Raw genomic sequence first — 1,310 nt, 5'->3', positions numbered from 1 at the left:
CTCACCAAAGTAGGAGGTGGAACAATATTTTATATAGTATGTTATGTCAATTGAGCTTGATGTCCCTTGTGGCTATGGTCCTGAGCCCACAGATTCAACTACTCGGTCCCTCTGGGTAGCTGGCTGTGGCCAAGAAGTGACTACAACCTTGCCCTTTGTCAGCTCTACTATACACCTGGGAATTCGGATCATACAAATACATTTATAGGACCATTGTCTGCCAACCCTATACATGGTCTTGGGTACACTCCTCACAGCATAGAGATGCCTAATAGTTCAGCCTGTCCACCCATCTATCCACCTGTATACCCATGTTTGTCTTCACTGACAACACAGTACTGTATGTGCAAAAGGGTTCATCTTTGTTGTCTGTACCTCCCATGTACTTCTCTATGTCTTCCTCTTTCTCAGTGCCACCATGTTGATCACTCACATTTGGTACATTGCCCTTCTCTTCACCCAATTAAATACTTATCTCTATCTACCTAACAATGTTCCCTACCCTTGCCTCCCACCCCTGGTAACCAGCAAAGAAAATTTCCTTCCGTAGATAAACCTTTCCTTGACTTTTACAATAATGGACTAATACAATATTTATCCTTCTGTGATTGACTTATTTCACTCAGCATAAAGTCCTCCAAATTCATCCACGTTATGCGGTATTTTGCAGATTCTATGTTATTCTTTAGGGTTGCATAGTATTCCACTGTGTGTATGTACCATAGTTTGGTTATCCATTCTTCAGTTAATGGACACCTAGGTTGTTTCCATCTTTTGGCTATTGTAAATAGTGCTATGATGAACATGGGTGTGCATATGTCTGTTCTTGTCATGGCTCTCACTTCTTTAGGATATATACCTAGTAATGGAATGGCTAGGTCAAATGATATTCCTAATTCCAATTTTTTAGGGAATTGCCATGTTGCTTTTCACAGTGGTTGTACCATTTTACATTTTACAGTCCCACCAACAGTGTATGAGAGTCCCAGTCTCTCCACATCCTCGCCAGCATTTGTTATTTTGTGTCTTGTTGAACTTTGCAACTAGTGCTGGAGCAAGATGGTATCTCGTTGTTTTGATTTACATCTCTCTAATGGCTAATGATTGTGAGCAATTCTTCATATGTTTGTTGCCACCTGAATATCCTCCTTGGTGAAGTGTCTATTCATGTCTTCTGCCCATTTTTTAATTGGATTATTTGTCTTTTTGTTATTGAGGTGTTGGAGTCTTCTATGAATTCTAGAGATAAATCCCTTGTCAGATATGTCATTGCCAAATATTTTTCCCAATCTGTAGGTTCTCTTTTGACT

The sequence above is a fragment of the Orycteropus afer genome, unplaced genomic scaffold, assembly GCF_000298275.1.
Source record: "Orycteropus afer afer isolate SDZICR_OR568_19922 unplaced genomic scaffold, OryAfe1.0 scaffold00006, whole genome shotgun sequence".
Taxonomy (NCBI): domain Eukaryota; kingdom Metazoa; phylum Chordata; class Mammalia; order Tubulidentata; family Orycteropodidae; genus Orycteropus; species Orycteropus afer.
Note: the sequence above shows the minus strand (reverse complement) of the source record.